This window comes from Tenrec ecaudatus, chromosome 17 (genome assembly GCF_050624435.1).
Source record: "Tenrec ecaudatus isolate mTenEca1 chromosome 17, mTenEca1.hap1, whole genome shotgun sequence".
In the NCBI taxonomy this organism is placed as follows: domain Eukaryota; kingdom Metazoa; phylum Chordata; class Mammalia; order Afrosoricida; family Tenrecidae; genus Tenrec; species Tenrec ecaudatus.
In genome coordinates, this window is record NC_134546.1 from 47,107,644 (window position 1) to 47,131,947 (window position 24,304).

At 44.6% G+C, this 24,304-nt stretch overlaps 1 pseudogene; it reads right to left on the reverse strand.

The window, feature by feature from the left end:
• Nucleotides 1-18,318, reverse strand: part of LOC142430431 (ankyrin repeat and SOCS box protein 3-like) — a 53,465-nt pseudogene extending 35,147 nt beyond the window's left edge.
• Nucleotides 18,319-24,304: the final 5,986 nt, after the last annotated feature.

Consider the following 24,304-nt stretch of genomic DNA (forward strand, 5'->3'; position numbering starts at 1 on the left):
ATTTCACTAGACATAGAGCCGAAGAAAGAAGACAACAAATTTAGATGAAAGCTCCAAATTAAAAACAATTAGTTCATAAGGAAGGGAAAGAAGTTATGGGTGCTATAGCAAAATGTGGTGAAGAAGCTAAATGGTGCCCCGCTATCAGATAAAATCGCATCCGGGATCTGAAAGGCTTGTCTACAAACAAGCAGCCATCTAAGTGAGATGTCAACGAAGTCCACATGGAAGAAGCACACCAACATCCGTCAAGACACTGCCCTACTACAAATGTGATGCACAGTTTTTTGAAGCCCTGGCTGTTTCCCAGGCCTGCGTATGCACCTGTACAATTCAGGCACTGGTGGGATTCTTCCCTAAAGCTATTTGAAACCATCAAGGGCCCAACTGTAGAGGCTCCAGTGTTGAGTACAGGCGACACAATTTTGCCACAAAATAGAGTATGTGCTGTTGGTGGCCTCCAAATGCATCCTATGAGATTAAGGGCTCCCCCTAGTTACATTAGCCATTTTCCACTTGGCAATAACTACAAAGCAAGCAGCTTTCTTATTTAAATTTCAATATTGCTCCGAGGCCTTCCCTTTGCTCTCAAGAAAATTTTAATTTTGGCAATGCCAAAGTTATTTCAAGGCCCCTTGGTGACTGAGAGTGGCCAAGGACCAGAGAAACGTGGCTGCTGGCAGGGAGGGAGGGCTGCTGTGGACCAACAACTGTAGCCTCAATGATCTCCGACTCTGGCTAATAGTGACCTATTGGCTTCCCTGGTAGACCCCCATAATCATGAATATTGTCTGTTGAGTTCCGTGTGCCACTGCAATTGGTTGCTGAGCCCAGCAGAGAAGTAGAGTGTCGTGGCAGGAATGGCTGGTGTCAGAACAGGATGGAAAAGGGAGGCATGCCTAGCAGTCAGCCTTGAGCTGATGTGGACTTGGATTTAGATTATTCTCCTTTGTGTGGTCAAGGGAAGTCAGATATGGCCACCAAGTCATTTACTCATAAATGTTTTTAAATACATGCTCAGTGCACATGATCAACCTCCAAGTACCTTTGGAAAAGTTCCTTAAAATTAATGGGTCCAACTGTTAAATTTCAAAAAAACATAATACATTGAGTATAAAATGTCTAAAAAGTATGGAAACACAAGGAAAACACTGTACTTGAAGTTTATCTTAAGTTTCCAGATTTTCCAAATCTATATAGATCCATTCCCTTCTTAGGAATTGATAGCATATAGCACCATGAACATTTTCTTAAAAGTCCTACAGGAAAGAAATCTATTATCATTAATCCTGTATTATTTAAACTTAATTAAATATAGAACTCCATCTACACCATGTAATACTCAAATCAAGGAGCACTGGTGACAGCTGCTAACCCAAAAGTCAACAGTTCAAACCCACCAGCATTCTGTGGGAGAAAGACGTAGCCTCCTGCTTCCGTGAAGGTTGACAGTCCTGGATACCCTGTGGAGCAGTTTTACTCTGTTACCCAGGCTCACAGTTAGCCAGAATGGACTCGTTGGCAATGTAGTTTTAATATGAAATATCAACCATATCCAGAATAAATATTTGATCATGCAGACTTTGGAAAATTCACCTCTAAACTTCCAATTATACACATCGCCTTATATTAGAAAAAGCAAGAGCATACATTCTCAAAAGGCTTATCAAACTGTCTAGTGTTATCGCTTTCTAACCAAACTCCCATAGAGAGAGAGATAAATAAACACTGGGTATTAAAGAACCTTGTCAGTAAGTCCTGAATGTCACCATTCTTGCCAAATGTGGAAGTTTATCAAGAAAGTCTTGAACGTGCAAACTCCAGAAATGCCAGTACCCTAGTGACCTATATTAGCTTGTGGTTGCATGTCATTGAGCATACAGCAGTAGATCTTGGGGATTGATCCTCAGTCTCAGTTACCTTTGAGCCCATTTTGTCTCATGGTGATTCCATGTGTTTCAGAGCAGAACTGAATTCTATAGGATTTCCAATGACGCTGTCCTTTTGAAAGCAGATTAAAAGGCCTTTCTTCCCAGCTTACAGAGCCTTTGGTTAAAATGTGAATACATGGGCATACAAGGGGGCTTCAAAAAGTCCATTATCTTCTGTGGCACTGTACAGTACTCACTCTCCTGACACAATCCCTGAAGACAAAATGGGTGCATACGCAAATGTGGTGAAGAAAGCTTATGGTGCCTGACTATTAAAAGATATAGCATCTGGAGTCTTAAAGGCTTGAAGGTTAAATACATGGCCATTAGCAGGGAAGAAATAAAGTCCTCAAGGAAGAAGTACACCAGCCTGTGTGATCATAAGGTGTTGATGGGAATAGGTATCAGAAGTTCAAAAAGAAGCAATCAAATTGACGGAAAGGAGTGTGGACAAAGTGGAGACTCAAAACCCACCTGTAAGACAATTGGATAGTCCCTCACAGAATGGGCCACATGGAAGGAATGATAAATCTATGGAGCATTAAAGCATGGGGGAAACACACAAGTATTCTCTAGTTATTTAATATTTCTTCCCCTTATATTATGGGCTTTGTCTTACCTCATTAATCTTATTAGACCTGCATATGTTCATTTGTATAATTAAGAACACTCAATGCATGAAAGTCAAAATAGATAACAGGACAAATGATCCCCTGGGGTACAGAAAGAGGGTGGTGTGGGGAAGAAGGGAGAGCTTACAGCAATGATGACTGTAGAGCCCTTATTTAGGGGAACAAATAAGAAAATTGTAGATGAACATATACATGGGATGGCTTAAGATACTGAAAATAATAACATTAATAATATATAACAATAAATTTTACTGGGGGGTAGAGTGGGGAAGGGAAGGGATAAAGGGGAGCTGATATCAAAGAGTTCAAGAAAAAAGAAAATGTATTGAATATGACGGTCACAGCATTTGTATAATTGTGCCTCATCTAATTGAAATATGGATTGTTACAATAGCTGTAAGAGCTCCCGATAAAAATGATTAATTAAAAAGTACATGAGCTTCAAAAATTCCATTAACTATCCATTTCATTTTTCCATGAAATATATGTATGTACAAAGGGGCTTCACAAAGTTTATGGAAAATTGAAATTAAAAGACCATGGAATAAGTCTCCATGTATTTCTATGAGCATGTCTACAGATTTTCTCTCTGGTCTGGATAGGGTTTCAGGAAAACTCTTCAAGTCCAAGAAATGAAAAAGAAAGAAATAAAAGCAAACTTCATCAGGTTTAACATAAATACTAAGGTTTAACTGTGATACATTAGAAGAATACACGTTACATAAGCAGTGACTATCAACAGATATTGAGAAAGTAGAGCAGTCTAAAAGCTTAAAAAGCAATGTCTAGATTTTTGGAGGAACTTTCACATTTTCTACCATACTCCTTTCAGTTCAACTATGTACCACAAAACCATGCACAGTAAGAGGACATCTAACTTGGAAATAAAATTCTTTTTTAAACAGAGAAGTGGTCACACATCTGAACATTTTATGTTTAATTAACCAGCAAAATAGCTAACCAGCCATTCGCTTAATTATTGAAGGCCCATAAAATAAGTTTTACTGAGTGCTTTCTGTCAGTTGAGGGGGGGGGGGTGAAGACATTCGGCTTCATCAGGTATACCACTATGTGAAACTATGACCACAATAAACACAATGGTTTCCATGAAACGAATCTGATGATAATGATCAGCATCAAGGAGAAAGATAGACACGATGAGTTCATCTAAGCCTGGTCCCCCTCCTCCAGCCACAGGTAAAAGGCATTAATATTTGTTGCTGGGCAATTTTGCAGCTCCTCTTTTTTTTTTCCACCCGTGCCAGTTGGCAGGAATCTTTTTCTTACACTTTCTCATTTTCACTGAATAGTTCAACAGTGCCTTTCTCGAAGACTGACTCCATGTCACTGCAGCTGTTCACTTCTTAGCCCCAAAGGACACAGGCTACTTTTGCTGCAGACCTGTGCAATGGTGGAGAGAACTCTCCTTTATGCCTTGCCGTATTGAGAGGGAAAGGTCACCGCTTCAGATGGAAACCCATCCTCTCAAAGGGATACCCAACAAAAATATTCCAGGATGATGATCCTGCGCTGGGAAGGTGAATCGACTGAATAAAATAATAAAGCAAGACAACTTTTAAACCCGGAGCTGTTATTCAGAATTATTTGTCATTTATTTTATTCAATTGAAAAAGAGAAATAAATTTCCTTAAAGCAAGCCAAGAGTAAGAAAGGTCACAAAGTCTGAATTTATAGATCTCAAATACTAGAAGATGTAGTACATAGGAGAAAGCAAAAACATAAAAAAAGACTCCATACCTCAAGTCAGGTGTTTATTAGCTTTTTATACAACAATTTTACACCAAACTTATATTATTGTACCACCATATTATTGTGATAAAAATAAAATTTCAAAAATTACATCACTAAGTTCTTACCTATTACCAAATTTATAAGCATCTAGACACTCAATAAGCCATTTTGAAAAGTAGACTCTTCCACATACCTATTTTGTAACAAAATCTTAAATTTTTATTACTAACTTGTATAAGAGATTAATAAATTCACATATTGTTTCATTAACAGAAAACTTAACACACCATAGTTATTTTAAAATTAAAATTATATATAATTATCCCAGTTATTTAAATACTAATTCTAATTAATAAAATTCATTTTTAGTTTAATGACGATAGGTTATCCAAATTTTAAGATTCTCATCTATTTAAAGAATAAAACAAATATAAGCATTTTTTCAGCTTTGCTTTTTTATTCCCCTCAGGCAGTGGCTATATTACAGTCGTCTTTACTGAAATAAAACCTACAGGGAGAATAAAATTTTTGTTGCTTGGCCATCAAGTTGTACAAAGTCCCACAATAATGTGAACCATTTCCACATTACATTTACATTGACTAACATGCAAGCTTATAAGCCAGACTGGAGAAGATATAAATGTAACATGTAATACATAGAAATACCTGACATCAAATTGAAACTAATTCATGGTTTACAAAATGTTGTCCTTCAGCAAGTAACCCTTCTTGTTGTGTCCAAAGCAAGCAAGTTGGACAATGTTCAGTTGTGATCCACTTTCCAATGGTGAAAACTTGGAGGTAGATGCCAAGCCTTTCTTCCCCACTTCTGGTGACCCTACTGGTACTTGAAATATTGATGGTGTAGCTTTCAAATACTTGATCACAGCAACATTCAATCTGCCACATTAGGACAGATGGTGGAAATGTCGTATTGGGACTAAAGTGTAATTGATTTTTTTCCTCTAAATTGCTGGAGAACAGTGGGGAGCGAAGAACTAAACTTGATATTTTCCTACTATGTGCCCAAAATTGTGCTATGCACTATACATACATCAACTCATTTAGAATAACATTTAACAGGAATATATATATATACTTATGGTACTACCAGGTTGTAGTCATAGTCACTTAGGAAAGATGCTCAACCCAGAGTCCCCCACCCATTCAATTACATGACCTTGCTTGCTTATCGGAAAGAGTGTGTGAAGCCCTTACCACTGAAGGTCAAAGACTACACCTGATGAGTCATCAGTTCAGATGAACCTCAACATAAAAATTAGCTTTTAAAAAATCACCTTAACTGGACTGATGAATAATATCCTGATAAAGAAAAGGTTGAAGTTATCAAGAATTTCATTTTACTTGGATCCACACTCAGTATTCACAGAAGTAGCAAGAAATCAGATGTATTAACCCAGATCTTGAGAGTATCAAAAAACAAGTATGTCGTTTTGAGGACTGAAATGTGCCTGACCCATTCTATAGTATTTTCAGTCACGATATATGCATGTGAAAGATGGACAGTGAATAAGAAAGGACAAAGACTAATCAATGACTTTGAATTATGGTTTTGGTGAAAACTCTTAAAAATAGCTTCCACTTCCAGAAGAACCAACAAATCTATCTTAAAAGAAATATAGCCACAGATGCACCTGAACACAGAGGATGGTGCGGCTGTTTCATGTACTTTGGGGTCATGCAATCCGGAGATCAGTGGCTGGAGAAGGCTATTATGCTTGGTGTGATAACTAACAGTTTTGTGTTAACTTGATTGGGCCAATACTCTCAGTGATTTGGCTGGTAAGACCTAGCAATCACACATGGTGTGATATATCCATAACATATCATAATGTAATCATATCCATAACAGGATCTGCTATGCATACCTATGAGCAGCTAATCAAGATTGGGATGAGACACACCTTACTCAGGTCACAACCTTGATGCAAACAAGTTGAATAATGTTTCCTCAGAGGTGTTGCATACCATGTTGTTGATGAACCCTGGGAGTCCTCAGTGGCATGCTATCTGACCAGCTAACCTGACCTTGAACTTAGTCACCTTTGCAGTCAACAACCTATGATCCTCTTGCAGATCTTGAGTTTATACAGCTCCCAAAGCTGAGTTAGGAAAAGCCTCCAGTCTAACAGCTGACCCATCGATTTGAAACTTGCTGAGCTTAGACTTGCCTGCTTCTATTACTGTGTAAGGAAAACTCTTGACATAAATTTATATCAAGAAACACAGTTATATATAAAATCAATCACACAGTTGTAGAAGCAGGCAAGTCTAAGCCTGCGCAGGTATACGAGTATATAAATATATATAAATTTCCCAGGTTTTGCTTCTCTAACGAACAGAATCTACACCATTTGGTAAAGCAGAACATTATATCAAGGAGTAATTGAATATCAAGAAAATATCCCAGCCCGGTCAAACTCAAGTCCATAGTCTGAATATTAGTGATAAGCCCCTTTTTACACATGCAATGATGCAAAAGCAAGAAGATCATAGGCCAGTGGGTGCAAAGTTTTGTGGATCCAATGGTGGTGGCTCTGGTAGCAATCAGGGTCAGCCAGCAAGAAGGTGAGGCGGGAGAGAGAGGGAATGTTCTCAGGACCCTCCTTCTGAGAAGGCCATGCGCACTAGGGGTTATTGTCAGTGTGTGACCTGATTGACAAGCTAAACTCTACGCCTATACTTCAAATTGACATGAAATTTGGTAACTACCACAATGTCCCAGCCAGGTCAACATCTATTTGGGGGAGATATAGCGCAATCTATTTTACAGATGGGATTTTATTGTTGGCCAGAAGCTAATAACATAACAACAATTCTTAATTTCACTTATTTTCATCCCATGACATAATAGCCAATTGGTAAAACAAGTATTTTTTAACTTATTGTTAAACTTATTTCCTCTGACTCACATAAAGAAATGCTGCACATCAAATACACTGAGCATTCAGCACTAATGTTATTCTTGCATCTGATAAATATACATTTATAATGATAATTTTTCTTAGTACCTTACTTGATGAAGTTCTATTTTAATTCTTAGATGCTTTTAAAGACCAGGGATATCACAGACTTTCTGCAATTACCTCAATACATTTAAATTATGTCATAAAATTATAATACTAAAAAATGTAATCCAGATCCAGAGGGGAGACAAACAAATCTGGTATGCTCACCTCACTTTCTATAGCTTTTATGAAGAAGGTGGATCACAGAGCCTTTTTTGCCTGTTTTCTGTTTCAAGTTACCAAATTAGCATTGACAAAGATACTTGGTCTGGCCACCAAAGAAACCTTAGAAATATCTCTTCCTATTAGCTGCAGTTGCGAGTTGCCAGGGAGTCAATTCCAACTCATGGCACCAAGTGTGCAGAGTAGAACTGCCTCCATTTTTCAGGGTTATGTGTGATCTTTCAGAAGCACATCACCAGGTCTGTCCTGCAGGCACAGAGGATAGCCAGGCACTTAACTGTGCCGCTCAGGGACTCTGATCTCCCACAACAGAAAGGAATAAATGGTTAGCAAATATATATACACTTTGGGGGAAACCGTACACATAGGAGAATTGAAGCCAAATACCAGACCCATCTCGCCATCTGGGCTGCAGCCATTCTTGAGTAGTATTTCTAGGATATCTTCTCGCCCGCCAAACACTGCTGAGCAAACAGGGCTCACTTTGTCCGGCCCAGTGTCACAGGTCTGGTCAGTGAATGGGAGTAGCAATTCTAAGATCCTGCAAGCACATAAATTCAAAAGATTTAAGTATTTATAGGCATATGAGGGATGGCAAACATTTGTACAACACAATTTAAGAATCAATCATTGCTAAGCCTCCGGTGAATCCCCTCTGACAATAATCCCAGGCTTTGAGTAGCCTAGCTATTAGACAGAGAAAACTATAATCCCTTATGGCAGATGTAGTTAGGTTAAGATATGGTCTCCCTTTTGGACCATGTTTAGATTGCTCTAGTTTTCAGTTAGTATTTTCTGCTTTCTATTCAACCGAGGGTTTTCTCTGTTTCATTTTGTCATTGATTTTTTGTTTGCTTCCTGTTTATGTTCTATATAATTTTCTGTATATGACTTCAGGATAAATAAATTTAGAGACAGTAACTAGGTTAGTAATTACCTACAGACATGACAGCAGAGGTTGGGGATGTAGGGAGCTAACAACAAGGAATACAAGAAGAAAATATTCTTTTTTTTTTTTCTTCCACAGGCGTTTAATGCGGGTTCGATTTGCAGATGCGGAAAAAGACCGAAAATATTCTTAAATGCAAAACTTTTCTTAATATGATTCAACAATTAAAGTGTATGATATGTGAATTATATGCCAATAAAACTACTAAAACATTTATAAAATCTTGGAAACCCTGTGTAGGGTCTCTATAAGTTAGAATTTTAAAATAAAAGAGCCAATCATTGATTGACTTAAGGAATTATATCTTTAGTTTACCTTCTTCCTATATTAAAATTACTAGATGTGGTATAGTTATTCCAAATGTTACACTTACTGTTGTTGCTTAATACAAAGACCCTTAAACATCTGAAGCAGAATTAAATTTTGTTTCTAGAAATAAATAGGTTTTCTTTTACATTTTTCATTAATGGTTTACCTTCCTAATGCCAATATTGAAAACTTTATTATACTAAAAATAAACTTGTATTAAGAAAATATTTCCTTTTTAAAGTGTCAACTAAGTTTCATTTTTAAATTAATAACATTTTCTAATGACATGAAATGAATAATTATACTCTTATTAGGCCAGATATCAGAATGTTTGTTTATGTTATTCATCATAGTTTAACCTCTGAAAAGAATATGAACTCTTTAAATATTGACACCAATTTGTAAAGAAGTGGACTGTAAAATTTACAGAAAACCATTAAAACACAAATTCTTCCTTATATTATTTTAGCAATTATTTACCCATCATACTTGATTTGTCAGCGGGAGAAAGGCTTTGGGTAAAATTTTCGAAGGATAGCCATGACTTCCACCACCACTGAGTCAACTCTGGCTCCCCGCAGCTGTGGAGAACAGAGGCGGACTGCTCCACAGGTTTGCAAGGCTGTAATCTTTATGAAAAGGAGCCCTCCTCGCGCTGTGGAGTCAGCTGCGAACTGCAAGATTAGCGATTCCATTTCACAGGAGAGAAGGGAGGCCGTCTGCTCCTATGGAGATTTAGTCTCAGGAACCCTAATATGTAGGCTCACTATGAGTTGGAATCAACTCGACGGCGATAGCTTGGAGGTGTGATGTTGCTGCTGCTGTTCTGGTTTAATCTTTATGGAAGCAGATTGCCACATCTTTCTCCCACAGGGAGCAGTGGATTCGAACTGCGGACATTTCGATTAGTAGCTGAGTGTTTGACTTAATCAGGAGATTAACTCTTTTTCTATGAAACATAAGCAAGGCTTCTACAAAGTATTTTTATAATATACTTATCTTCTTCACAATTTTCCTTTATGTAGAGTAGGTTTAAGATAATAATATTTAAGCAGAATTTATACTCACAGAAGGGGTACGTAAGAAGTAAGCTATGAAAGACTCATCACTGACAAATATAATTCTCAAAAGTGAAAACAAAAAAAGGAAATATTCCCAGGAATGTTTTAGTATCAATTTAAGGCTCATAGAGCTGTAAAGAAATTAAGACTTATTTAAGCAAATGATCAAGAAATAATAAAAATATAAGATTTTAAATCTAATAATTTTGTTAAAATAGTCTGTTTAAGATCTCTTAGATTTAATAACTGTATTTGTTTAAATTTTTTTAATTGGGTTGGAAAAATCATCTATTCTACATTGGACAGTTAACTTTAAGGAACTAGTAATTAAAAAAAACAATGTGCCACCTAGTGGCATACTTACCAAATTGCAGACTCTGTTTTCCTACTACTAGATATACGGACAATTTTGTTTCTGTGTGCCATGGGGACCTGATGCAGCAAACGTGTCAAGTGCTCCCCTGCAAACAGAAAGGCTGGTGGTTTGATCCCATCCAGTGGCTTTGTTGGAGACAGAAAGAGCTGGTGATCTGATTCTATATAGGTTACAGCCAGGAAATCCTCATAGGAGAGTTCTACTCCATCAAATGGGTCGTTAAGAGTTGAAATGGACTCAAAGGTACCTGACAACAACAGCAGGAAACACACTAAATTATAACCATTATGCCCTCACATTTGACATTCAGAAATACTATTAATAAGTATATAATTATTGTTGAAGCAAAACTTTAAACATCTAACTTTAAAAACTTCCGTATCAATTAATATCAAGATAGGTTGTCATATTCTCAGAGATATAACCAGGTTACCTCTTCTAAAAGAGCTCTGGTTACAGAAATGGTTGCATACTAGGGCATAAGGACAGGCTGGTCATTCAAATTCATCCCGCCACAATGCTGGAGAAAGACCAGGCCATCTGCACTCACAAAGATTACAACCTAGAAAACTTTATGGGTGCAATTTGATTTTGTGATATGGAGTGGTCATAAGTTGGAATTGACTAAAAAAACTCACTGTTAATGAGTTGATTCTGACTCAGTGAGCCTATAGGACAGAGTAGACTTGCCCCTGTGAGTTTGAGACTGTAGCTCTGTTTGGGAGTAGAAAGCCTTGTCTTTCTCCCTCTGAGTGACTGGTATTTGAACTGTTGACCTTGCTGTTGGCAGCCCAAGACATAACCACTACACCATGACAGCTCCTTGGAATTGGCTCAAAAACACCTAGTAGCACCACATTAGCTTCTAACTATACTTGAACCCCCAATTTCAGAGTCTCAAGTCTTCTTAAGTCACTCTTTCTACAAAAAAAGACCCAGCAATAATATCATGTGAACTTCTGGCTAACAAGAAGAAGAAGAGTGGCAGGGGTAAATGCCTAGCACACACCAAAGGAACACAGCATCTACAGGGCTCGCATACTCAAAAGCTCGCCAGGACCGGACAAATGCTTGTACATAAGAGAAGAATGCACTCAGATTTCTGCCTGAGGATGTCTCCGATAAAACCAGGGAAAAGTGGGAGAGGAGACTATGGCTGTAGCGGGAGAAACCAGAAGAATGGCTCGTAGAACTGAAAGAATCTCCAGTACAGCCTCAGCTCTAGCCTGTCTGTCCCATGCCTAAACTCAAGATGAAGAAGGACCATGGACAGATCAGGGTGAGCTGGTCAGGCTGCAAACTGTTAGCAAATGGGATACCAAAACGTTTACCTGGTGATGGAGGCCCAGATTGTTTCTAATTACTCTTAAATGGTAAACCCACTTTTACTTTCTATTGTTAGCTCTTACTTTGCATGGCCCCTTTCTGCAGCTGTATGAACAGGTGACTGACAATGGTCCTCATGACAGGACAGATCAGGCTCTGCCCGCTGGACAGCAAGAGCTCTGCACATTGTGTGTGACCCTCTTGAGAGGCCATGAACAGGGCAGTAGTTTTGCCCAAGGCTTGACAATTGACATTTGTACCTAAGACAAAAATAAAGAATTTAACAAAAAGTCCTCTTTCATGCAAGCAAAAGATCACAACAAACAACATAAATTTTCGACCAACGAACATAAAAGAGTTTCACATGTACAATAATAGTTTCCCTCCCACCCCGTTCCCCTGGGCAGTGGATATTTTTGAGCAAGTGTATTTATTTTGCTAAATTGCTGGTAATCATTTAAATTGCTTTCGCCTTTATATATTCAAGAAAACATGTGATTAATATTTTACTATACATTCTTAACCAAAAATAAAAATCCTTTCCAATGAAATATTCACTTCAGTCTAATCCTGCCTCTCTTAAGCACTCTGGCTCCAATAAGTAATTGCTTAAAATGGAAAAATGCAAATCATTAACTATGGATAAAGTTTCTTAAAGTTTCTGATAATTACTAGAGAAGATCAGAACAATTCTAAATTATAGCACTTTAAAAGTACAATGAAAAAATGCAATGAATCCCTTCAGTCTAAGATTTATAAACATTAATAATCAGGAGATGTAATTATTATAACACAATCTCACAGTGGCTATGAAAGGGCTGCTCAATAAATTCACTTTGAGTAAACAGAAACCCCGAGATGGTTAAAAACTGCCAAACTCAATGGCAAGCTTAGGAGTTTCTGCAGTCTTTGGAAATCCCAAATGGACATCCAACATGTCTAGACAACAACCAAGGGCTTCTTCATTGAATCTAGGCAAGTGCTTCTCTTCTACCAGATTCAGGAAAAAAGTGAACACCATTACTGTGAAGAAATTAAAGCAAGAAAGAAATCTGCTTAACATCGTTTTTGAAATCAATGTTTCATTTTGATTGCTCATTTCAAACTGTCAGAAAAAAATAAAAATTATAGATGGAAACATGATGGAATAATCAACTGGAAGTAAAACCATTTTAAGGTGTTAGAAATATATATATATATATATATATATATTTACAATAAAACACGGTTTGTTTACTTGGCTATTTCATAACTTTTTAGAAAGAAGAAAAGAAAACAAACAAAAAGCTCAGCAGGTGCTTCGCATTCCAAGTAACAGGAGCCAGTCTCAACACGTGGAGTTGAGCCTAGTGTCCTCTCCATGGAATACAATAACAACTGGAATTTATGGGACTAGACGTCGGAAGTTAAATTAGGACAGTTCTCAAGAATATACAATGTCATAGGAGGAAAATCCAAAGTCAAAAGCCTTGGATCCAAACCCTAGTAGAAATCTAAGTAATAGTTTCTAGATCTCAGTCAAGGCACTTAAACTCTCAGGGTCTGAGTTTCTTGATCTAAAAAATAAATATTTGAATAAATTATTTTGGAGATTCCTCCCAACTCCAAGATTTCAAGATCAAAAACTCAATATTTATAACCAAAAATAAAAAAAACAATTCCACCCGACTGCTATGAGCTGATTCCATGTCATAGTGCCCTTACACAGGGTTTCCGAGACTGGAAATCTTTATGAGGGCAGACGGCTTTGCCCTTCTCCCAAAGACTGGCCGGTGGGTGTGAACAACCAACCTTCCAGTTAGCAGTCCAATATGGACCCAACGGTGCCATGAGCACTTCATAAATGTTTGTTTCTTTTAGGTACTTTGTGTTGAACATTAGAAGGTTATAAGGAGAAGACAGAAATAAGAAAATAGGCACCCTAAATGAATTTTGTACAATCAGAGGTAATTTTGTATAATTGGAGGTTGTTTCTAAAAAGGCAAAATTAACAAGAAAAAGCAAACAAGCCATCAAAACCACCAGCAATCCCAGGAGTATTGCTCTAACTCTCCTAGCAAGCTGTCTTTGTCAGGTTAGCACTCTGAGTACATATGCAGTCTCGGGAAAGAATTTAAAAGTCCCTACAGAGCAAACATCCCTGCGGTCACAGAAATGTCACAGAGTAAGAATGCTATCTCAACACCATTTTCCCTGGCAAGTCTGAATGTATAATACTTGTCACAGAGGAACCTTTAACAGGTTTATGTTGCTGTTAACATAATAAATTGTAAACATGTTTTGAAATAAACCCATTTACATAAACACACAATTGTTCAAAGCATGCAGCTCTAAGGCTTCATATACAAAACAACTTTCAAATAAATTAATTAAGCCTTAAAATAATAGTGTACCACTGAGAGTTTGCTGCTCAGGTCTCTATAAGAATGGACTGCCCATTCATTCAACTTGCCAATAAACCTGTTTTAGTAATAGATAAATATATTCCTACTCAGGTAAATTAGTAGCTGTGTATTGCTTTATGTTAGTAATAGACACTTAGTGACCAGCCTTATAAATCAACTTGTATTTATTCTTATTTACCACATACATAAAACCATTAAGTTTCACAACCTAATTTATGTCTGGTCAAGAGTTATTCTTCCTAGGAAGATAAAATGTTAAAGCTCGTAATCTAAACAGTACACAGGGTAATAGATTGATCTTGCCCGATGGAATAAATGTGGCCAAACGTGCGAGCATGCCCTTCTGAGCAGTGACAGATAAAGGTGACTCCAAAGTCACCCTGGCATTCTTTGCTCCTTTTTTAGGAAGCAACTGCATGATCTCAGACTTTCTTACAGCACAGATTCACATTTTTAAAAAGAAAAAAACAAAGAAAATAAAAGATATATTTTATTCTTTTTAAAATCATTTTATTGGGGGCTCGAACAATTCTTATCACAATCCATTGTGTCAAGCACATATGTACATTTGTTGTCATCATCATTCTCAAAATATTTGCCTTCTACTTGAGACCTTAATATCAGCTGTTCATTTTCCCCCTCCTTCCCCACTCCCCCCTCCATCATGAACCCTTCATAATTCATAAATTATTATTATTTTATCATATGTCACACTGTCTGACTCTCCCCCGCCCTCTTCTCTGCTATCCATCCCCCAGAGAGGAGGCTATATGTAGGTTCTTATAGTCGGTTCCCCCTTTCTACCCCACATTCCCTTCACCACCCTCCAGGCATTGCCACTCTCACCACTGGTCCTGAAGGAGTCATCTGTCCTGGATTCCCTGTGTTTCCAGTTGCTATCTGTACCAATGTAAATCCTGTGGTGTAGCAAGATTTGTAAGATAGAGTTGGGATCAGGAAGGTGTGGAGGGAAGCATTTAAGAACTAGAGGAAAGTTACATGTTTCATCATTGCTACCCTGCATCCTGACCGGCTCATCTCCTCCCCACAACCCTTCAGTAAGGGGGTGTCCGGTTGCTTTGAGTCTCCACTTTTCACTCACCCTCACTTACAATGATATGTTTCTTTTATTCTTTGATGCCTGATAACTGATCCCTTCGACACCTCATTGTCACACAGGCTGGTGTGCTTCTTCCATGTGGGCTTTGTAGCTTCTGAGCTAGATGGCCGCTTGTTTATCTTCAAGCTTTTAAGACCCCAGACACTATATCTTTTGATAGCCAGGCACCATCAGCTTTCTTCACCGCATTTGCTTATGCACATGTTTGTCTTCAGTGATCATATCAGGAAGGTGGGCACCCACTGTTATGAATTTTAGTTCTTTGATGTCTGATAACTGGTCCCTTCTACACCTCGTTGCCAGACAGGCTGGTGTGCTTCTTCCATTTGGGCTTTAAAACTTCTCAGCTAGAAAACCGTTTGTTATCTTCAAGCCTTTAAGACTGCAGACGCTGTATCTTTTGATACCCAAGCACCATATTTTATTCTTATTGCTGTGATTTCTTTTCTTTTTTATCTTTATCACCAGGTAAAAAAAAAAAACTTTAAAGAAAATGTGTGGTTGTGCTGTATGGGAAGAGAGTAACTAAACAATAGATTTTACCCTGAGCCTCAAGTTACACATTCAACATAGACAGTTGACAGTCAGATTACCCTGAACCTCCAGGTACCCATTCAACAAGAAAAGTTGAAGCCCTGTCATCTAGAAATTATAAACCTTAAACATCCAGCCAAAGGTTCTAAATACACTCTTTATAAATAAGCCATTGTCCTTTATCGCTTTATGTCCCAAGTGTTCTGATGGTGTCTTCACTCTGTGGTCACCATGTCACACACTTCGAAAATCCCTGCAGCTCCAAACCCACTGCAGTGACCCAAGCAGTTGGCTTATTCTGAATGATCATTAGCATCTAGACTGCCTTTTCTGTATTGGACTAGCCATCATAACTCACAGGCCAGTAAGCAGCACAAACGATATAGATCTGTCATTTTAAAAGGGGAGCCGCCCGTGGGGGCCGCTGTGGCTGCCTGGCCCCAGAAGAGGGCAGCCTGTACACACCTGGGGAGCTTCCTTGGCTGCTGAAATCCAGATGCGAGGAGCCAGAGCACACACCTGAGGAGCTACCATGGCTGCCTGTTCTCAGATCAGATCAGGGGGAGCCCTGGCGCGCCCCTCAGAAGGGTGCCTGGGATTCCCTCCCCCCGCGGCGGGTGCCAACATGCCCCTAGGGCACCAGCGTGGCGCCCCCAAGGGAGCCCCCACTGCTCTCCCCCAGCCACAAGCCCAGGGGAGAGACAGGACTGCCTGGTGCCAGATGGTGGTAGCCCGAACACACACCTAAGGAGCCGCCTTAGCTGCCTTGTCCCAGAGAAGGGGAACTGGGTCTGCTGAGGCTCCCTCCAGGATGGGAGCTGGCGCGCCCACACGGGGGGAGGGGGGGAGGGGGCAGGGGGGGCAATGTAGCTCCCCCCAGCGGGAACCAGAGGACCTTACCCTGAATGGGGGACCACAGGGTCTCCTCCACAACTGGAGCCTGCAAGCCCCACCAGAAGGGCTCCCATGTCTCTCCCATGGGAGCAGCCAGAGCGCCACCCCGGTGGGCACCAGCTCCTCTTTGGGCAGGAGCTGGTAAAATTTTAGGGGGAGACTGAACCAGGGGGCACCCAGGGCTGCCGCTGGAACTACCTAGTCCCAGATGAGGATAAGCCCACACGCACACCTGTGGAGCCACCAAAGCGACTTGCTTCCAGTTGGGGAAGCCAAGGATCACACCTGGGGAGCAGCCTTGTCTGATGAGGGGAGCTGGCCTGCACAACTGCACAGTAGCTATGAGTGCCTGTCCCCAGACGGGGGCAGCCTGCATGCACACTTCGGAGCCGCAGTGGCTGCCTAGTCTCAGATCGAGGGAGTCAGCGTGCCCCTGGGATGCCACAGGGACTACTCCTAGGAAGCGAGCCTGCACGCCCCCCCACCCCCCACTTCCCACCCCGAAGGCCGCCCAGAGCTGCCTGCCCCCAATCGGTTCAAGGGCAGAGCTGGCCCGCACTCCTAGAAAGCTGCAGTGGCTGGGGATCCCGGGCGTGGGGCACAGGCAAACAGGGGAGCCGCCATGGCAGTGTGGTCCCAGAAGGGGGAGCCAGGTCCCTTATCCAGGACCACCTGAGCTGTCTGCTCCTACTTGGGGGAGGTGGCTGCCCGGTTTCAGCTAAGAGAAGCAGGTGAACAGACATGGGGGGGAGGGGCAGGGAGCGGGCTATCAAGGCTGCATACCTGAGAAGCCGCAACGGTAGCCAGGTTCTAGACATAGGGAAGTAGCATGCACACCTAGGGAGACACCCTGGCTTCCTGGACCCAGTTGGGGGAAGACTGGGCGCCCATCACTCAGGAGGCTGCTGGGGCTCCCTGGGGGAAGCCAAGGTGCCACCCCTGGGCGGACGTCAGAGCTGCCTGAAGCTGGTATGCCCCACGGAGGTGCCGCCAGAGCGACCTCCAAGGGAGCCACCAGAATGCTAAGTCCCAGGTGAGAGTAGCCGGCCTGCACACCTTGGGAGAAAACTGGGCTACCTAGTCCCAGATGTGTGTATCCGGCACACAGGGGCACCACCTTGTCTGCCTGATCTCAGATGGAGGTAAGGCACAAATCTGGGGTGCCACCATGGCTGCCGGGTTCCAGATATTTTTGGGGGGGGCAGCACATCTGAGAAGGGACAGTGGTGTGCCACCCAGGGCACGGGGTTTCCCGGGTTCCTCACCAGGAGAGTGCCGGAATGCCCCCCAGGGTGGCCACAGACCTGCTTGGCTGCCAGGTTCCAGATGAGGGGAGCCATACCGGCCCAGCAGCCAGCAGGGTTCACCCTAGGTTGGTAGCCTGTGAGACCCCTAGGTGGGCTGACCGAACTGTCTTGTCCCAGATAGGGAGAGCTGGAACTAACGGATCTGCTGGAGCTCCCCCAGGAATTGAGCTGGCGTGTCCCCCATGGGGGCCAACTCAGCTCCACGCAGCGGGAACCAGAACACCCCACTCAGGGGACCATAAAGTCTACCTTATCACCAGGAGGTAGGCGCCATGCCCCCAAGGGTGCCGCCAGACCTGCTTGGTCCCTGAGGCGGGTAGCCGACGTGTACACTTGGGGCGCAGCCTTGTTTGCCTCTATCCCGGAGGGAAGAGTAAGTGGGTACACCTGGGCAGCCACTGTGGCTACCTAGTACCTGATTGGAGTAGGTGGAGTGCATACAGGAGAAGCCACCATAGCTGCGTGGATCCAGGTGGGCAGGGCACTTGTGCAAACCTGGGGAGCCGCCATGACTGCCTGGTTCCAGATAGCGGGAGCCGGCTCACCCCGCCCCTACCCCCAAGTGGGTGCTTGGACACCATCCCTGAATAGTGCTGGTTCATCACCTAGCGGGGGCGTCCTGGGTGCCTGCTCGCAGATGAAGGGAACCATCTCCTGCTCCCCTACCTCCTGTCCCTGCAACCAGCACAATGCACCCTAGGTGGGGAACCCATTCAGCACCAAGGGGGGAGATTCTGATCTGCCTGGTCTCAGATGGCAGGAATCCGCCTGGACCCCAAGGAGGCTGCTGGAGCTGACCAGGAAACCAGGGCAGCTCCCGAGGTGTGCACCAGGAAATCCTAGATTTGTGGCCCCAGCTTGGGGAAATCATATGGCTGCCTGATCCTAGATGGGGAGACCCAGTGTCCCCTGGGGGGATGCTGGAGCTGCGTGGTCCCTGATGGGGGTGGTCTACTCGCATAGCTACAGAGTCCTCATGGCTGCCTCCTACCAGATGTGGGGAGCCGGCTAGGATGTCAGTTCCAGATTGGGGGGGGGTGTCCAGCACAACTCTGAGCGGGGAGCCGTTGCACACATGGAGAAGCACCATGGCTGCCTGGAACTAAATGGAGGAAGCCAGCACTTCCGACTGAAAAGACATAGGGCTTTAGGAGCCCTCAGCTCTCCTAAGGCACAGCTGAGCTGCCTGATTTCAGATGGGATGTAATGGGCACCCAACCTGGAGCGCCATCGCGGCAGCCTCGATCCAGGTTGGGGGAGGTAAGTAAGCACACCTGTGGAGCCCGAGTGGCTGCCTAGTTCCAGATAGTGGGTACTAATGTGCAGACCTGATGGGCCATCATGGCTAACGGATTCACATGGGAGTAACAAGCGTGTACACCTGGTGAGGTGCGGTGGTTGCTTGGTTAAACATGAGGGAGCCGCCCCTGAGGAGCAGCGTTAGCTCACTGGTTCCAGATGGGGGTAGCCAGCAACACACACGAGGAGACACTGTGAGACTGCCTGGTCCTGGATGAGGGGGTCCAGTGCAGTCCTGGATGAGGGGGTCCAGTGCCCAGGGATATTCTGGGCAGTTTCTTGAGGGGGCACAGCTGCTACCCCTGGAGATTAGACCCAGTAGCCCACTGAAGGAGTGTGCTGGCTCCCCCCATCTGAGCAAGGCAGCCATGGGTGAGCACCAGCTACCCCATCTGGGACCAGGCAGCTCTGGCCACCCCCCAGGGAAGGGGGGTTAATTCCTTCTTAGGAGGGGAATCCCAGTGGCCCTCCTAGGGGGCAGGCCAGCTCCCCACCTGGAACCAGGCAGCCACGGTGGCTCCCCAGACGTGCCCACTAGCTACACTCATCCGGAACCAGGCAGCCATGAAGGCTCCCCAGGTGTGTGTGTATCAGCTGTTCCCAACTGGAACTAGAGCTGCCTGGGCCACGATGGGGGTGGCCCACACACAAACCTAGGGAGATAACATAGCTGCCTCCTGTAAGATGGGGGGAGGCCAAGTGTGGGCACTGGCTGCTCTCATTAGGGACCAGACGGCCATGGTGTGCATACTGGCTACTCCAATCTGGATGCAGGCAGCTCCGGAGGCCTCTCTGTGGGACTCACCTGCTCCACCATAAGAGACCAGGCAACCCTGGCAGCCCCCCAGGTGTGCGCCAGGAAATCCCATTTGGGACCAGATGACCATGGCCTCTCTCCAGGTGAGCTCACTGGTTACAACCATGTAGGAAGTCCAGCACCCCCACTCCCACCCCAGCATAGCTGCTCCCCCACTGTTGGTGAAGCACAGTGGCACCTGGGGTGGCTCGGTGACTCCCTTCATGTGGAAGCAGGCAGTCTTGGTGACTCCCCAGGTGTGAGCAATGGTTCTCCAATCTGGCACCAGCCAGCCAATGTGCCTCCCAGGTGTGCATAGTGACAATCCACATATAAGCAGGAAGCTATAGCTGTACCCCAGGTCTGGCCGCTAGCTACATCTGGGACCAGGCAGCTCTGTTGGACACCCTGAGGGGCGCACAGGCTCTCTGCAGTGGGGAGCCCCTCCCCCACCACAGCCCCTGGAAGGGTGAGCCCTGCCAGCCCCAGAGGGCGTGTGGCAAACCACCCCATGAGGGGTATCACTTGAGGAGATGGTCCTGCTGCCCTGGCGGGTAGTCCTGGATGCATAATGAGGGGGCACAAAGGCTTCTGCCATCTGTGACCACGCTGTCAAGGCGGCTTCCCAGGTGTGTGCGCTGGCTCCCCACATCTGGGACCAGGAATTCACAGTGGTTCCCCATGTGTGTAACAGGATCCCTTCTCTTGAACCTGGCGGCATGGTGGCTCTCCAGGTGTGCACTATGGCTATCCCCATTTGGGCCAATCATCCAGGGAGGATCCCCAGGAGTGTTCCTTGGCTGTGCCCTTCTGAAACCAGGCAGCCAGGGCGCCTCCCAGGTTTGTGCACAGGCTACCACAGCTGGATCTAGGCAGCCCAGGTAGCTCCCCAGGTGTGTGCGCTGGCTACATCCATCTAACAGCAGGCAGCCAGTAGTGGGCCCTGGTTCCTCTCATCTGGACAGGCAGCTCTGACAGCTCCCCATGTGTGCGCGATGGTTACCACAACTGGGACCAGACAGCTCCAGGACGCCCCAGTGGAGCTCAGAGGCCCTCCCTCCCAGTGGGGAGTCACCATAATACCTTGGAAGGAGGAACCTCTTTGGCTCCAGAGGGTTTATGCCAGCCGCCCCACCAGGGGATCCCAGGCATGCAGCGACCCATATAGGGAGTTGGAGAAGCCAGGACTCGCCCCTATATGGGAGAGACACGGGCTGCCGCGGCTTCCTACTGGCGTTGGGAAGTCTGGCCCCTCGGTTGATGCACTGCCAGGTCTATGTCTGGGCTCAGCAGTTCCGTATAAGCTTAAAGAGATATTGGGTCTCTTTCACAACACACTGCCAGAACTGCACGGGGCAAGACCGCTCCCAATGGGCATACAGTGAAATCAGGCCCCACCTCCTGGTTCGCTGCTGGGCACCTGCCCAGCCACATAAGGAGTTCTCTATTTACATAAGGCGTGACCAGCCCTCTCTGCAGACATGCTGGCTGCCCCCTCTGGGACCCGGATACAACCTATGGGCATACGGAGCTGCCAGGCCTGTTTCCTAACATGCTTCCTGCCAGACTGCAGCAGCTCATGATGGGCATACATAGTGGCCAGCGCCCCTGCCCTGATGGGCCAGTCAGCTCCCCATTTGCATAAGGAGCAATTAGTACTCTTTCCCAAATGCCTATGAGCCCTGTCTAGCCCCAGCGTATCCCATTGGGCATAAGGAGTGGCCAGGCCTCTTGCTCTTAACAGGCTGCTGATGGCCTGCCAGGCCATGTCGGCTCCCTATTTGCAAACTCAGCAGACAGTCACTGCAGACACACTGGGGGTGCTCTCCAGGATTTGGCTGCTATCTATGGGCATACAGAGCAGTCCTCTCTCCACAGGCTGGCAGCCCTCCCCACACCCCACCGACCCCCAAGGGGAGGCTATTCCCTATGGTAATAGGGAGCATCCAGACCTATTTCCCAACATGCTACTGGGCCCTGTCAGAGCCCGGCGGCTCAGGGAGGGCTCACAGAGGAGCCAGGCCTGGTCGTGAAGCTCTGTCAGGCACCTACCAGCCCATGTGGGCTCCCTATTTGCATATTCCCAACATACTGCTCAGGCCTGTGGGTCGCAAGGGCTTCCTATGATTATACAGAGCAGTCAGGCCTGTCAGGTACCTTTGGGACCATGATGGCTTCCTATTTGCATAAGGAAGGGCCAGCCCTCTCTCCAGAAACACTGGTGGTTCCAGATGGACAAAAGGACCGGACAGGACTCTCCAGACATGCTGCTTGGCCCTGTCAGACCACATCAGTTGGCTGTTTGCAGGTGTTCTGGACATGGCCAGCCTGCCTCCCGCCATCAGAATTGTTCACGGGTGACCCCCCAGCCCCTTGAATCTAAACATAAAATGTGCTGTGCAATTGCACCTTCAGTTCCCTGAGTTATCCTTGCTTGCCATCTTTTTCTGCTTGTCTGTCATTTAAATATAAGCAGCAGTTATGGAGGTGCAGATGGGCTGTCCTGCTGTGGTTTCTTTAAAATACCTCCCAGCCCTCTTGCCCCCACACCTTCCTCCAAGTGTCTTGAAAATTCAGGGGCAGGCTGCTTCTGAAGTGGCAGGGGGTCCGTGTTGCTGGGATTCTCAAGATGAACACCGTGCTACAGGGAGATGATGCTGGGGGGTTGACAGTCAGGTAGAATCCGGACTGCTGTTCTCTCAGTCCCTATCCACCAACTCAGCAGTGCTGGATTGTGGGTACTTTTCCTCCTGTTGTGAATTGTAAAATGACGCCACAGCCCTGTTGGAAGGAAATTGTGTGGGCTAGGAAACGATGCCTAGGCCTTCTCAACTATATCATGGGTTGTGCAGTGTGTGGCTAACGGCAATGCCAACAGTTTGAAAGCAGCAGCCACTCGCCATGAGCAGCCTCAGAAACTCAAAGGAGTTGTTTTACTCCAAGGATCAAGTAGCTTTGTTATGAGTCAGAATTGACTGGGGAGCACCGAGGCCTTCTGGAAAAGCAGGTGGATTTGGAGTTGCGCACCTGCTCAGGCAGAGTGGCTTTTCTGACCAAGAGTAACCCTCGGGCCACATCTGGAATGAGAGGCACTGTGAGGAGCAGTATGCTGAAGTCCACGGATACTTCTGCTGCTAGAGGGGACACCCAGGCCTGCTGAAGGTCATGGGCCTTTTCAGAGCTCTGGTGACCAAATGAGGGACTCTGTCCGCTTTGAACTGCAAAGTTGCAATCGAAATCCACTAACTGATCCACAGAAGATCAGGCAGTGAATTCTTTAAAGATCGATAGTCTCAGAAACCCTAGGGAACAGCTCCTTTCTGCCCTGTCGTGTTGCTATGAGTCAGAATCCACTAGATGGCAGTTCAGACTAGAAGGATACTGTGTTGGTCTGAGTTGACTAGAGAAACCAATCCAGAGACACTCATTTATGTGTACGTGAGAACTTTATATATCAAAGAGTAATTGTATATTAAGAAAACATCTCAGTCTAGTCCAAATCAAGTCTGATATTAGCCTGTATGTCTGAGAACAATCTATAAGTTCTTCAGACTTATGCCATGATGCCAAATGCAGGAAGATCACAGGCTGGGGGGTAGAAAGTCTTGTCAAACCAGTGGCGGTGGAAGCATCTCAGTTCTGGTGTGGGTCTCCACGTAGCTCCTCCAGCTCCATGGTTCTGGTTACCATCAGCATAAGCTCCATGTGGCTTGTCCACAGGATTTGAAGCAGAGTGTGTGTCCCACTTCCAGGGAGAAAGAGAGGGGTTCCCAGAATCCTCAGGAAAAGGCCAGGTCCACATAGAGGTATTATTGTCCAGTACCTGATTGACAGGCTAGACTCCACCCCTTTGCTCAAGTTGTCAGGAGATTATGTAACTGCCACAGAGATGTCAGGTTATTTTACCTTCTGAGAAATTTAAGGTGGACATGCAGCTGGGTCTCCTCTTCAGCCCGTGGGACAGAGAACATGGCGGTCTTCTGCAGAAGCAGGCAAATCGGGATCATTTCTAGACTGAATGTACATAGAGATGAAATATTGAGCCTGCTCAGCCAGGCAGAGGGAGGTTGGAGACGGTCAACCGACAAATGTTGGGTGATGATTCTGGAAGAGGGCAGGAAAGGAGGGCAGGTGGTGCCACACAACTGTCCCCTGTGGTCTGGGGTTGAGTGCATGGGGCTCAGAAGAGGAAATCTTGAAAAGAACACTTGGAACACATCCCAAAGTAACTATTCATGCTTCCCTGTGTTCCTTTCATATGGATAATTTAGAAGAGCTAGTCTCTTCTTCTGCAGTTGAACGGTGCTTGTGGTGGAGGATATTTAAAACACCGTGGCCAAAAGAACAAGCAAATCTGTCTTGGAAGAAATACCACCCGGATATTCCTTGGAAGCAAGGATA